This window comes from Mauremys reevesii, linkage group 1 (genome assembly GCF_016161935.1).
Source record: "Mauremys reevesii isolate NIE-2019 linkage group 1, ASM1616193v1, whole genome shotgun sequence".
Classification (NCBI taxonomy): domain Eukaryota; kingdom Metazoa; phylum Chordata; order Testudines; family Geoemydidae; genus Mauremys; species Mauremys reevesii.
In genome coordinates this window covers 228,133,616-228,148,287 of record NC_052623.1, presented here as the reverse complement: position 1 = coordinate 228,148,287, position 14,672 = coordinate 228,133,616, and the positions used below count along the sequence as shown (strand labels likewise).

General features: G+C 44.4%; 1 protein-coding gene and 2 long non-coding RNA genes across 4 annotated transcripts in view; 2 read left to right on the top strand and 1 right to left on the bottom strand.

The window, feature by feature from the left end:
* The window catches only part of GALNT8 (polypeptide N-acetylgalactosaminyltransferase 8), a 355,437-nt gene that overhangs the window by 83,830 nt on the left and 256,935 nt on the right, over positions 1–14,672 (bottom strand). The window contains exons 14-15 of the mRNA XM_039539226.1: positions 5,107–5,173; positions 4,131–4,199 (exon numbers count right to left, since the gene is read on the bottom strand). The gene's annotated coding sequence lies outside the window, so the exon portion shown is untranslated. The remainder of the gene's footprint in view (positions 1–4,130; positions 4,200–5,106; positions 5,174–14,672) is intronic.
* On the top strand, positions 4,092–5,568 carry LOC120405622. Its single transcript, XR_005598728.1, has 3 exons — positions 4,092–4,170; positions 4,437–4,520; positions 5,433–5,568. It is a non-coding gene; the product is annotated as an uncharacterized LOC120405622 (long non-coding RNA).
* Positions 5,812–9,505, top strand: LOC120405617. Of its 2 annotated transcripts, none has more exons than XR_005598723.1 (3): positions 5,812–5,903; positions 7,255–7,757; positions 9,020–9,505. It is a non-coding gene; the product is annotated as an uncharacterized LOC120405617 (long non-coding RNA). The 2 variants fall into 2 exon arrangements; XR_005598722.1 differs by lacking the exon at positions 5,812–5,903 and adding an exon at positions 6,504–6,643.

Sequence of the window (14,672 nt, the reverse complement as noted above, 5' to 3'; positions counted from 1 at the left end):
TTCCTCAACTCCACTGTTGCCCCCATGTGGTCACTGTAGCCTAACATAAGTTAAAGCAGCCATCCTGCTGCCCTAGCACAGTACAGAGTAGCCAGACAGCCCCAGGAGCAGGGAAATACCCAAGTGAGCTTTAAACCCCTCCCCTGACAGGTACTCTGTGCAGAATGGCATCAATGCAGCAGTTGGCTCCTCAGTGGGAAGTTTTTCCTCTGCAAAAACCTTGGCACTTTCCTAAGAAAGCTGCATCACAGTATCAAGGATAGAGCAAGTGTTTCCCATGCATATCATTAACTTCAGGAGCCCAACCCATCTTTTGATAGAAAGACATCCACAATACTTTAAAATATATCATTTTATTTGTATGTCCAGCCCATTTAACAGTGGATAAACTGACAAGAGAAATTCACAGATAGCCTGCAACTGGGTTAATCGGCCCCTGGCTTGTGTGAGGTTGCGTTTTGATGAGGCACGTAGTTCAGAACATATAGGAGGATATATCGATTGTGACTGTACAAATCTTGGGCAAATCCCACACCCTCACCAGAGCCTGCCACTCCAATATCCTGCTCCCTCAACGTGTGGAACTCCTGCTGCGAGAGCTGGATTTCATAACCAAGATCTGAGAGCAGAACTTTACCCCTCATTTTCAATACCCCCAGTGTACCATTAGCCTAAATTCCTGCCCTTTAAAGATAAATGCAATTAAAACATCTAGACACTTATCAACTACACTGGGCTGGAGCCTTAGCTGGTATAAGTCAGTGTAGTTCCGATGACCGCAGGGAGCTGTATTTATACCAACAGAGGATCTGGACCACCACATTTCTCTAAAATCCTGACTTATAAAGCACCCTTGCAATAACATCTAGGAGCAAGATATCTGTTCTTTTGGTATAAGCCAGGGAGATTCCAAGAGCCTTTTTGACTCCACCGCCCCAAATCTCTCTGGGCCCCATCCCTAGAGATGCTGCGCACCAGATGCTCCCATTGAAGTCGGAGGGAGCTGAGGGTCCTCAGCACCTCTGAGGACTGAGTCTTCAGTCAGCAACCACTGGAGAAAGCTACTGGCAGGGAGTTATGCCTTTAAGTGGGCCTTTCCTCCACCCCTGCTCCCAAGCTTCTGGATTGCCAGTCATGTCCATCACATAAAGCTGTAAGGTGGGATTTATAAAGGGACCTATGGTAGTTAGGTGCTCAGCTCCTAGTAAGGTTCAATGGGAGTTTGAGACCTAATTCCCTTAGGTTCCTTTGAAAATCCTAGCCATAATGCCCTAATCATTTTTTTTCTAAGCATAAAAAGCCCTGAAGAGCGCAAAGCCCTGCATTGGCAAAGAGAACTACCTTTCCCACTTGCCCCCTCACTCAACTTCCCCATATAAATCCACATACCCTCTTACCCACTCACACCCACCTCTACTGACACAGAACATTCATACCAGCCTTGGCCAGAAACCTTTAGCTGTATGGCTACATAGAGGAGTTTGCAATTGCCAAAGAACAGAGCACTACAGACGAGAGGCTCGCTTTCCATCCTAGTCCCTTTAGGGCTATTTGGATTTTCTAAGTAGGCCCAGCCTGCCGTATAATCACAGTCTTGACCCTTTGTGACTCCTGGGGTTTGAAAAGCCATGATGGCGTTCATCTCAGCTGAGCCATGAAAGGAGGTTCCTAGTAGTTCCCAGATGGACTGCATGTAATTAAATTATGTTTTGTAAAGTATTTGGATAGTGTGCTTTCAAGATGTGCAATAAATAGTGTCATATCAGTGGAACTCTCCAAATTCACTGAAGCCCACTATAACCCACCTCCTTTGAAACAGGTACTGGACTACACATATATAATGGGTATGGACTACACATAGAGTAAGTGAGACAACTTGTAGAAGTGTCTGTACATTGTACACATCCCCTAGATCTCATAGCTATTCATCATAGTTTTAAAACAATGTATAGGATAGTAATTCTTCATGGTTTTTGTAACCATTTAACTGAGTTATGAAAACATAGTTTATAAATGCACAGTGATCCGAGAGAGAGAGAAAGAGAAAGACTTAGGTTGATTGGCTAGTTTTCTAGAGAACAGCTGTACTGTTGTTCTTCTTATGGCTGACCTTAAGCATTTGCCAGCCCTGGGTTCTTCACTTCAAGGAGGGCTTAAGAGAAGAGTAGTTATCAGAGTCTTGTGGTGATGAAGGAGTGTCTGTTTCAATGGTCCTGTTGGATTTCAGACCCCAGTCTGAACACCCAGCAAGTTACCACTGTTCTCAGATCTCATTACTAGAATTTGAGTGTTGTTCTGGTTGGTTTTCTTGTGCATCACATACAATTTGTACTGAAATCTTGCCAGTTTCTAAAGGATTTTTTCACGCATATTTTGCTCCTGTTTCCTGGAATCCAAGAAAAAAAATGCACTAGAGTGACCTTTAAAAAAAAAAAAAAAAAGCAAACACCAACAAAGTAAAAACCTGTTCCCATCATTAAATGCTGCATTCATGCTGCATACAGTAAAACCACACCCACTATATACTGATAGGCTGCAACAAACCCCACTGCAGGATAAGGATTCTGACACAGCAGCCTTGCAGCGGCTAAGAACCAGCATCCAGCACCCCTTCTAGCGAGAAAAAAGTGGTAAGTGTTTTTTAAAAAAAAATGTTTTATTTTCATGAATCAACTGCATAGCTGTGATGTGTTGACTTACAGGCTTCTTATAAAAATGTTTGCATAGTGTGGAATCATGAATGCCTAACCAATGTAACTCTGCAACTGGCTCTATCTGATTTGTACTGAGATTAACTGGAAAGCGTTACTTACTATTCCTTACCTGAACACCTATTGGCATTTGTTTGTCAACGTTTGAGGGCAAGCGGCACCTTTCCTTACATCTGCTGATACTTACCACAGATCACTTGTGAAAGGTGAATTCTGCATGTTTTAGTGATGCATAGTTTGGCAGGGTACTTTCCAGCACTGTGTTGCTGTAGAGGATTCAGATTCTCCAAAGCTCAGAGTGAGTGAGGGCACTGACAGACTGAGAGTAAATATAATCAGGGCCCAGGGCTTTTAGTCTCTTACTTTTCATCTATTTTCTATCCCTTCTAAATTAAGTTCTGTTCTTGACAACAGGCATTTTCCTTTGAGCAGGAATATCTGTCAGAGTTGATGGTACTTTTGATCAGAACTGAAAATATGTTTACGAGAATAAACTTGAAGAAGGGACAAGTAAATATCTTTGGTCCCAGTACAACTGAGGAGACTCTTAAGTGCTCTTCTTCACCCACAGACATCTATATTTTTGCATGCTGATGCAGTCACCTCTAACTGCACAGGTTATGGAGCAGATCATGTGCCTCAGTTCCACAGACAAATTTTAAAGAACCATTTCCATGATTTCAAAAATATTTCCAGTGACTGGTTACAAATGAAAGGAACAGCACAAAGTGAATAGAGTGAAAGCAGTGTTCCTGACACTTTGTGACCTCTTAATTGGATCAGAGATTTCAATCTGAAGAGCCTCAAAAAAGTCACACATAAAGCAAAAAGCAAATGGTACTGTTATTGCATACTGCAAGTACATGATATGTAACTTGATTTCTACGAGTCTAGCATGCACCTAGAATTTATCTTACTGAACTATCCCTTACGTTGGAGGGGGTTTGTATTATGTATGGTCCATAACTGCTCAACTGTGATGTTAAATTAATAGATTTGGAGCTCAGTACTCCAAGATTATGAATACCCCAACCCTGATCTAACAAAACTCTTAGGCCTATATTTAACTTTAAACACATCTATAGACCTATTGAGCCAATGGGATTGCTCACATGCTTGAAGTTAAGTACATGCTTAAGAGCTTTTCTGGATTGGAGATTCAGTTTGTAGATAATTTGCACATTTTTTATTTTTACATATTTTTCAACCAGATTGTCCTACTTCCATATTGCTCACCAATTATAAGCCGTTTGGAGTAGCATACACCACTGTGCAAAACACCCAGTTCCAGACCCTCAAAATCCCTCCACCAGTATTGCTCCAGGTGATCCATCTGGCCAGTTAAGGAATAGCAACAGTGAGCTATGGAGAGTATGATGGTGAATCCTCCTTGCCCAGGAAAATGGCTCCAACACTCACATAATCAACAAAGGAGAAGGCAGTGCAGGAGAACTCAGAGGTGAGACAAAACCGGCTTCCAAGCCCATGCTGGGAGAGGTGGAGGAGATGGAAATTAGAGGCTACATTTTTTTAAATTACCAATGTAACAATTTTAAAATGTTGTTACACCTTAAACAAATCTCTAGAAAAATGTCATTGCCCAATCACATATAGTTGTGTGTGCAACACCTTGAGCCAGATCCTCAGCTACTGAAAAACAATGTAATGGGGCTAGATGAATTTACTCCTCCAGACCTCTAACACACTCTCTTCTCTGGCTTTCAGTTTACCCAACTGACTCGGATCTCTGATCTTGTGGGCTGAACTTCTGCTGACCTCCAGGAAACAATATGGGACAATTTCCATAAGGTTCTCTGCACTGAGTTTTCCTTCCCATAGGTCCCTTCCTGCAACTTTTTGAGTGGGAAGGGGAAATCTGGCCCAGGAATCTCACAGAGTAAACTGAGACTAGAGATACCAACACTGAGTTTTTTATGCTCCTACAATTCAAGAGATAATCACGGGATACAAGTGATTTCCCAGAGTTTGGCAAGTCAAAGAACCCATATCAGACATTTCACAGCTTTCAGTTTATTTGGGGGGTGGGAGGGACAAAAACCTCAGAAGACCCACAGTAAGTGGACTGAGTGATTGGGGACTGCATTTCACTGTTCAGTAAGAAGTAGGAGGTTATAGTTTGATCATGAGCCTGATGCTGCTCTCAGGAATACCTCCACTGAAATCAATAGAATTCCACCAGTGTAAAAGTAATGTAAGTTAGAGGAGGATCAGATCCTACATATTAGCTACCTGGCATCTCCTTTTCAATACTATATATTAATAACCCCCAAAATAATTCTTTTAAATAGTAAAATATACTAAACAATTATGGGCCTAGTCTTGCAATCTGATCTACGAGGGTGACCCCCATGCACCAATATGAAGCCCCACTTACTTCAATGAGATTCCATACCAGCATAAAGGTTCACTTGCTTGGAGCAGATTTCAGGATTGTTTTTTATCTGTAGGGCCAAAATTTAGATGTGCAAATATTAATAGGAATGTTTGCATTAATTCCACATAAAATCCAATGAAAACCATTTTTGTTTGGTTGTTTTAGTCTTGTAAAACATTTCATTTAACTGTTTTCAAATCAAAGAGCCCAAAGGGGTCTCTTTTTTACTTTGATCAGGGTTTTGCATACAGCATGATTGCAGGACTGATCTCAGACCTTTCACTTTGCAAATTCCCACCATGTATGTTCTCTGATTTGCCTCCTAGGTTTAAATCCCTAAGGCCCTATTCTAACACAGCAGAGGATGAAGACACTCTCACTGATTTCAGTGGGGAAGATTACTTGCATCCTCTAACAAGAGAACAGGAACCCTGCCATCAGGTCTTCAACTGGGGTAAATCAGTGTACCTCTGCTGAAGTCACTTTTAAAGCACTATTATAAACAAGGGGCTAGGTCCTCAGCTGGTGCAAATCAGTGTAGCAATGGAGTTATGCTGATTAACACCTGCCTATGGGCTTGGTTTTTTAAAAGTTGCTGTGGAATGTTACACCCAACAATGCAATTGAATATATTTGGATGGATTCTGGGAGAATGAATAATGGACTGTACCAATTAAAAGGATTTTTCTATCTCTAACCTCTGTGATTCCATAAGAAGTAAAAGATCTAAAAAGGCCTGTCTAGTAAGAAAGCTACTGCTGAAACATGAAACACAGGAAAAAATGAATGTGCTGTTTGTGAGTGTTGTGGCTGACATCCTAGCCACTGTTTTATAAATAATGTTTAATGAAACATAAAAAATTAGGCCAAGATTCTTAAAAATCGCCTGTGGTTTGGGATGCCTGAGTTTTTGGGTGCCTAACTTGAGAGGTTTTAAGGGGGCTCCTTTAAGGTGTCTCAGATTGCGTACCCAAAGCCACTGGCCACTTTTGAAAATTTTTGCAGAAATTTCAAAAATGAATTGGAGGTGAATTCTGAACTGTGACCAAATTGGTCCAAGGATTCCATGTCATGTGAAGGGTATGATGTCATGTGTATTGGTAGGCTGCACCATATTCATATTGTATTACATCCAGCGTGTGGACAGTTACCTTAATATTTTTGCTCTCCTAAATCAAGAGATATATATCCTATAATACGCTACCTAAACGCAGCTTTTGGAATTAGCAAACATAAATCCTGTCAAAGACAAGATACATGACTGACCTGCCTTTGATACAAGTTTAGGAGGTGGCTTCACCTCATGCCTATTAGTACCTGGAATGCTGTGTCCTAAACAAAACATAAGAGGAGTGCATCATGTTATCAGAGAAACAAGTTGAAGTTGGTGGGTTGAATCTTAAATGATGTATAAAGGGTTTTAGCTTGTAAACATCCCTATTATAAATAGAGGTGATTTTTAGGGTGCACCTTGGAAGCACGCTTACTGTGTAAGGTGAACATGCTGCAAGATAAGAACTGCTTCTCAAAAGGAGGGGTATGTATGTCTCTTTCATATCATATTTTTTTTCTTTAGGCAGTAAATTGGCTATGCTTGATTATTTGGTCTCTTGGACATTTTTAAGAACAAACCATGAGTTAATCAAGCACTTGGCTACACTTATAGAAATAGTATGTAGCTTTTTGTGTATGTAGCAATCCAAACTAAGGGAATACAAAATCCCAGTTCTGAAAGGATATGGGGACATGTTTTTAAACTGGGATGTCTAACATTAGATACCTAAATCTGTACGCACCTAACAATGACGAGGAAATGGATTGACCTTCCCCATTTTCCTCAAGCAGAAGGGAGATTAAGGTGGCTCCTAGCATCTTTGAATATCAGAAAAGGTTCATTTCATGTGTAGATGGAGTTTGGGGATTGTACATGTGCATGTGTGAGAGGCAGGGAATTATTTTTTCTGAACTGATTTCTCGGTCACTTCTGCTGTGATCATTGCTTATATGAGTTTGGGAGTTATTATTTAGGGTCATATTCTGAGCCCCTCGCTCACACTGAGGTCTGGTCAACACTAAAATATTTGATTGATATAATCCATCTTGCGTTGACCTATTTGTGCTCATATCTACACTCAAATTTGTCTCCAGATGCCTGTACAGCAATACAGTAAAACCACCTCCCCAAATGGCATTGAGCCATGGGTGACCTACTGAGGTCAACACAGACACTGTGTGACCTATGTTGATCCTAAAAGTCCTCCACCAGCTGTCCCACAATGACTTGTTTCCTGTTCTGGTCACAATTTTAAACTCTGGACTCCTGCCTGAAGTACTCAAAAGGTACTGGATCTCTTGGCCTTTGGGGAGAAAAGGTTGTGCAGACACAGCTATGGACCAGCTGTAGAAACGTGGACATCTATGAAAAGATTGCACAGGGGATGCAAGCGAAGGGGTATGGCAGGGATCAGCAGTGGTGCCGCATTAAAGAAAAGAAACTGTGGCAGACATACGATGAGGCCAACAATGGATCTGGTGCTGAGTCGTAGACCTGCTGCTTTTACAACAAGATTCATGCCATACGTGGTGGAGACCCCACCAGCCTGTGCAGTCCACTGTGGATACCTTGAAGGAGCCTAAGAAAGAGACCTTAGGTAAGCCTGTGTATACATTTTTCCTTACAGTGTTTAAATGTAAAGCTGGCACTCGACCCACCCCTAAATTAACAGGACACAGGTATTGACTTTTTATTGTTTTACTTATCAAACACAAGAACTGGGGTAGAGTTGTTATCTGCTTTTCATTCCCCTGTAGGGTTAGGTGGAGGTGACGGCACATGGGGAGCAGTTTGTTTATGGATGACCCTTCTACCCTCTTAAGAGATCTCGATGAAACTTTTGTGGAGATATTCTGCAGTCCTCTCCTGAAGGTCTCTAGGGGTGGCAGCCTTATTTCCCCCCCACAGTAGGACATTTCCCATACCAGTCGTTGGCAGGCACCATTGCAGTCAACAGGCTAGTGGCATATGAGTATGGTGGCTTTAGGATGCCAGCAGTACCTATGCTCTCTGTGCCATTGTTACCCTCAGAAGTGACATATGAGCTAAAATCATCAATGGTTGTGGAAAATAGTGCCAGTATTCAGTGCCATTGCCCCATACTCATATCCATGCAAATAGGAGACGACGTTTTGTTGTTTCATACAACCAAAAATCTTAATTCCCTCATCCTTCCCCATCCCTCTCCCTCCCCCCACCTGTGGCAGGCCATACTCACCATGGCTTGGGCTGGAGAGTGGTGATCTGCAGAGGCACTCCAAAGCTGAAGTGCCAATAAGCATGTCTCATTAGAAAATGCTATGGGAATAAGGCCATGTCTACACTAGCGAGCTTACAGTGGCACAGCAGTACTGATGCAGCTGTGCCGCTGTAAGGTCTCCAGTGTAGCCACTCTATGCCAGTGGAAGAGAGCTCTCCTGGTGACATAATTAAACCACCTCCGACGAGCGGTGGTAGTTGTCCACATGGGCGCGTCTGTTGGTGCAACTTATGTTGCTCGGGGGCAGGAGGAGAGGGTTCACACCCCTGAGCAACATAAGTTATACCGACAAAAGTGCTAATGTAGACATGACCTAAGACAGTGCTTCTCAAAGTCAGAACGCCGCTTGTTCAGGGAAAGCCTCTGGCAGTCTGGGCCAGTTTTTTTACCTGCCGTGTCTGCAGGTTCGGCCGATCGCGGTTCCCACTGGCTGCGGTTCGCTGCTCCAGGCCAATGTGGGCTGTGGGAAGCAGCGCGGGCCGAGGGATGTGCTGGCTGCTCTTCCCGCACTGGCCTAAGAGAAAGGAGTTTTGAAACCTTTCTCTCCCTTTCTATTGTGACTGTAAATCCAATGACATGCCCATCTGTTTTATCTGTAGCTGCTGCTATTAAGCCCTTGAGGGTGCCCTCTCCATGCCTACAGAATGCCTGACCCTGAGAAGGAGAAAAAAGAGGACTCGATGTGACATGTTCAGTGAGATCCTGCAAGCCAGTGCTGCATCGGACGATGAACAAAGGGCCTGGAGGATCGATATGGCAGACAGCATGGAGAAGGAAAGAGCAGACAGGAGAGAGGCCAAAGAGACCCAACAGGAAACAGAGAGGGAGGTGCACCAGGATATAATGGGGCTTCTCAGGCAGCAAACACAAATGCTGCAGATGCTCGTTGACCCACCATTCTTCTCAGTCACTGGAAAACTCCTGTGTAACAGCTCCCTATACTCCCCCAACATTCTACGTGTCATCATGGGCCACATCCCTACCCCTACCACTTCATGCCAGAGGACTGCAAGGAAAACCACACCTTCACATATGCCTGTGAGAGCCACGGCTGGTATGCGTGTAGCCAAATTGACTACATTTGTCCACTGAAATAAGCAGAAAACATTCCTGTCTGTCTAATATTAAAGGTCCTTTCCATTAATTTATGTTAGAAGATTGTACTGTGTGGACTTTTTTTATTTACACATGGGGTTTCCTCACTGTTTTTGCTATGCATTTTTTTTAAATGAACTAATCGTTATTAGTTCACAACACATGCTGCACAATGCATAGTGGTACTCAAAGCACCCACTCCTTGTAATTGTACGGGACCACAGAACTCAGAGGTTCAATGAAACACACACTGTAATGATTATAAATGTACAGCAAGCAACGCATACTTCACAGCTTCAGCAAAAGACACCAGGGTAATATTTATAAATGTACAAGTAGCACTATACTGCAATATTCCTAACAACCCCCAAAACGGCAGAGCAAGAACACAGCCCAGCACATTAGTGGGACTGACTTGTGAAGTGCTTTGTCAGGGCTTCTGTCATAGGTCTCACCCCCACTTAGAGCTGTTGGCTTCCAAAATGGGGACCTGCATGGACTCCCCTAAACTAAAATCCTAGTTTAGATCTGGTAAAAGCTGCCACCACCCAATAATGTACGTGTATTGGGACACAGTCCTTCCCCAAAATCCTTGGGGATCCCAAGAGCCCCAACTCCATGGAGTTCTTACACCTAGGAGAAATAAACCATTCCCCCCTGCTTCCTCCCCACTCCCTTTTCCTAAGAGAGATACCGGGATCCAACTACAGAGGGATGCCTTCCTTTTCCCTCCTCCCCTTTCCCTGAGAATTTACCCAAGGAAAGATCAACCAAGTCCTTAACAGAAAAGATTTATTAAAGAATAAAAAGAAAGTAACTGTCTCTGTAATACCAAGATAGAACAATACCCAGGGTCTAAACTTATCAATTTTTGGAGAGAATTCCCCCTCCCTTCTTTCTCAGTAAAAGCAATAACAGTACAGAATTAAAGAAATTCTATAGCAAAACACAGAATTGCAAATACAGAAATAAAAGTATAAGAATACTAGTTCCTTGCTAATACTCACTAGCTTGAATAGAAGAATTTACTGCAGAAACCTGGGAGGACTTGATTAAGATGTCTGTACTCCCTTAACTCCCAAGAGAGACTCTCTAAAAACAAAGAACAGAAAAAAAAACGTCCCTCCGCAGGGATTTGAAAATATCTTGTCCCTGATTGGTCCTCTGGTCAGGTGTTCACAGGTACTGCTTGTTAACCCTTTACAGGTAGAAAAAAAACCTTAACCCTTAACTAACTGTTTATGACAGCTTCCCTCATCTGCATAGCTCCATATAGAGCTCTTGTAATGGCCCCTGTGTCTGGCTGTTCAAAGTCAGCAGACAGCCGCTCCGACCCTGCCCACTACCCTGGCAGTAACTTTTCCTCTTTTGCCTCACAGATATTATGCAGGACACAACAGGCAGCTATTTTTCTGAGATCCAGTTATGTGAATAAACACTGCCAATGTCTCATCAATGTACCAAAAGCACATTCAAATGTCATTCTATACCTGCTAAGCTGGTAGTTGAGTCTTTCCTTGGTGCTGTTGAGATGGCTGGCATATGGCCTCATGAGCCAGGGAAGCAATGGTAGGCTGGGTCCTCCAGAATCATTATTGGCATTTCAGTATGGCCAATGGTAATCCGTTGGTCAGGAAACAATTTCCCTCCTGAAAGATGAGAGCGTCATGCACTTTCCCTGACCAGCTCACGCTGATGTCGGTGTAGCATCTCCAGTGATCCACCAACACTTACATAACCATAGAAAAGTAGCCATTCTATTGATTTACTCTGTGGCAAGATAGGCTGGTGCTACAACAGGGATGTGTGTTTATTGTCCCACCTCAGTTCAGGAATCCCACTGCAGAAAATCCATCCAATATGTCCGACACATTGCCAAGAGTCACAGTCCTGCATAGCAGGATCTGGTTAATGGCCCTACATGCTTGCATGGCAACATGCCCCACTGTGGATTTTTCAGCTCCAAAATGATTTCCCACTGACCGGTGCAGTCCAGCATTGCAAACTTCCATAGTGTGATCACCACTCGCTTCTCTACTGTTAGTACAGTTCTCATTCTGGTGTCCCTGCACTGGAGAACTGGGATGAGCTCGGCACACAGATCCAGAAACATGGCCTTTCACATCCAAAAGTTCTGCAGCTGCTACTTGTCATCCCAAACCTGCAATACGATGCAATCTCACCAGTCAGTGCTTGTTTCTCAGGCCCAGAAGTGGCACTCGACTGTCTGCAGCCATCCTTTGAATGCCACCAACAACCTTGAATTGTTTTTCACTATGTACATCAGCAATCTGTCCTCAAAGAACCTGTCACGACCCCTGTTGTTGCAGTTTTTCAAATACCAGAGGATTGTGCATCCGGTATTTGCAATATTCATGACAGTAGTGCTGATCTCTGTGGGCACCATATTTCTGTCAGAGATGGTATCCCACAATGCATTGTGAAAGTTTTCCCAACACCACTGCACCAGATGGTGGTGCATGGCATACTGGAAAACCTACTCATGGTGCACTGCACTTTGCATTGACACAAGCACTGCTGGTGAGTACGTGCAGTGCCAAGACAAGCAGCCAAGTATGCCTGTGCACAGCTGATATACTAACTGCGGCAGTCTAAACAGGCATAACTTACGTCAACCAAAGCTTGTAAATGAAGACATGGGCTTGAGTGGATCCTTACTCCTCAAGAAGTCTCTCTGAAATCAGGAGGGGGCTCTAGATGGAGGAAGGTACTGTTTCACATGAGCAAGGGCCCCTCAATCTGGCCCTTAGTCCGCAGTGTTCTTTGGAATAACACTAAAATAATCAAGCACATTCTAGGTTTACGAACAGCAACCTTAAAAATGTAAAATGTTCTTCAGAGCTTAAAGGAGCTACTTCTTCCTAACCACATGAAGAGCCATGAGTCACTCAGAAAGATGTTATGTTCAGTCACTTTCAAACAGTTCAGCTAAGTGGTAAGTCTACAGATATGAAGTCATTTGGGAGTGAGGAAATTTAAGGCACTGAGGCCTGGATACACAAAGGGATTTACGTTGCAACACTCAGCATCACAGCGTCTGACTTTTAGGCACCTAGAAAATCACAGGAACAAAACTGTGACCCACAAAGCCTGAGTGAGGCACCTAGATTCCCTATACAATCAATGGGGGAAAACAGGCACCTTAGAATGAGATCCACAAAAGCCAGCATGCTAGGCAAGGAGCCAGCTAGCTAGCTAGGGAGATACTGATGAGAGTGATGTGTCCGAAGCCCTGCCCCCTCACAGAGATAGGCATCTAAGTCTGGGCTGCATGGAGGAGCCTATTTCTGCTTAGTTAGCCGGGAAGGAGAATCCCTTTCTTGGAATCAGGTGGCTCAGGCACCTAAGGTGTTTCTTGCAGGAATGAGTTAGGCACCTGCCTCGTTCCACCCAAAAATGGCCAAAGGAGTAGGTGATGCTACACATCTTATAACTTGTAGCCCAGTGGTTAAAGCACTTGCCTAGGATGTGGGAGGCCCAGCTACAATTTCCCCTTATCTACCAGAGGGGAAGAAGAGATTTGAACAGTATTCTACCACCTCTCAGGAGAATGCTTTTATTACTGGGATAAAAGTTATAAGGTAGGCACCACCACTGCCTCCTCCACCTAGGGTGACCAGATGTCCCGATATTTGGAGCTTTGTCTTATATAGGTACTTATTACCCCACACCCCCTGTCCCCGATTTTTCACCCTTGCTATCTGGTCACCCTACCTCTACCTCTGGCCAGATGGATTCTGAATGGAACCTGATGCGGTATGCAATCCCTGACCATGCCTACCAGATCAGGCCCCACACATGACTTAGGTGGTGAATGCCATCTTCCCCCCATTCATGAATCATTCTGGGATTTAGGCAGGAGACAGGTGTTTGGATGCCTACAGTGAGGCAGCTACGTGCACACCCAGATGCAGAAACACAGACACATACAGGGTCCAGTAGGAGTTCTATAGATCACAGCGGAGACTAAAACTGGGACATAAGTGCCTAACCCGAGACTTAGGCACCTGGGTACCTTTGTGGATCAGGGCCTTCACAGCTGAAGAATACTGGAAAGAATGAAGAGAAGTTACATGAACTGTGCTGAAAACAAAAGTCTTCATGGTAAACTTTAATTCTTCCATCTAACATAAAAAGGTGCAAATGTGACAGCTAGTTTGCTATGGTGTGAGAGAATGAAAGAGAAGCTTTCTGATCAGATTTAATATGTCAGATAGCTAGAAAGATATCAATCCAAGAATGGCTCCTTGTGATAAAGTTCTTCCTCTACCTTGGTGGGTCCTGCACTTATTGGTGGATTTTGCTAGCCTTAGAGATCTTCCTGTGTTGGATCAGGAGTTGGGAGGTTTTTGGGGGAACCCTGGCCTGCCTTCTACCCTGGGTTCCAGCCCAGGGCCCCAGGGCCGCCCAGAGGATTTAGGGGGCCTGGACCCCCGCCGCCGAATTGCTGCCGAAGACCCAGCACTTCGGCGGCAGGTCCCAGGGCAGAAGGACCCCCCGCCGCCGAATTGCCGCCGAAGACCCAGCACTTCGGCGGCGGGTCCCAGGATTGAAGGACCCCCCACCGCGGGTCTTCGGGGCACTTCAGCAGCGGGTCCCAGAGCGGAAGGACCCCCTGCTGTCGAATTGCCGCCAAAGACCCAGAGTGGAAAAAGCTCTGGGGGCCTGAGCCCTGTGAGAGTTTTCCAGGGCCCCCAGAGCGAGTGAAGGACCCTGCTTCAGGGGCCCTGAAAATCTCTCATGTGGGCCCCTGTGGGGCCCGGGGCAAATTGCCCCACCCAGGCGGCCCTGCAGGGCCTTGTGGACTGCAGCTGTCTAGAGTGCCTTCTGGAACAGTTACAGTTCCCTGGGCTACTTCCTTTGTCCTCACCACAGGACCTTCCTCCTGATGTCTGTTAATGCTTGTACTCCTCAGTCCGCCAGCAGCACATCCTCTCACTCCCAGGTCCTTACGCACACCTCACTAACTGGAGTGAGAGCCTTTTTACACCAGGTGTCCTGATTAGCCTTAATTATTTCTAGTAACTTCCCAACTGGCTACAGGTGTCCTAATTAGCCTGCCTGCCTTAATTAGTTCTAGAAAGTTCCTGAGGGTTCTGGAATAGCCCCTGTTATCTTACCCAGGGAAAAGGGACC